We start from the raw sequence: 257 nt of genomic DNA on the forward strand, positions 1-257 counted from the left end.
GTAGTTTGGGTCTTAGACTCAGAATTATCAACTTGACATATCTTTTAATCCAAAAACTGATAATTCCCGATACTTCACCTAGTAAAGCATTCACACACCCAAGAGATACACTCTAGCGTTTACTAAACTTAACAATCGCCTAATAAAACCATTCCACCAAATATAAATAAAACTCACTCTTCACCAAAACACTACTTTCTCCTAATAATTCAAACTTGCAAAGCCTAGCAACACTCAGTACAACACACACATATACA

At 34.6% G+C, this 257-nt stretch overlaps 1 protein-coding gene across 3 annotated transcripts in view; it reads right to left on the minus strand.

The window, feature by feature from the left end:
* Window positions 1-257, minus strand: part of LOC119587779 (probable malonyl-CoA-acyl carrier protein transacylase, mitochondrial) — a 9,964-nt gene that overhangs the window by 4,416 nt on the left and 5,291 nt on the right. Inside the window, exon 1 of one of the 3 annotated variants that reach the window (XM_037936470.1) lies at window positions 178-257. This exon is cut by the window's right edge and continues 64 nt beyond it. The exons of the other annotated variants lie outside the window; for them this stretch is intronic. The gene's annotated coding sequence lies outside the window, so the exon portion shown is untranslated. The remainder of the gene's footprint in view (window positions 1-177) is intronic. 3 annotated transcript variants of the gene reach the window in all.

Source organism: Penaeus monodon, chromosome 23 (genome assembly GCF_015228065.2).
Source record: "Penaeus monodon isolate SGIC_2016 chromosome 23, NSTDA_Pmon_1, whole genome shotgun sequence".
Classification (NCBI taxonomy): Eukaryota; Metazoa; Arthropoda; class Malacostraca; order Decapoda; family Penaeidae; genus Penaeus; species Penaeus monodon.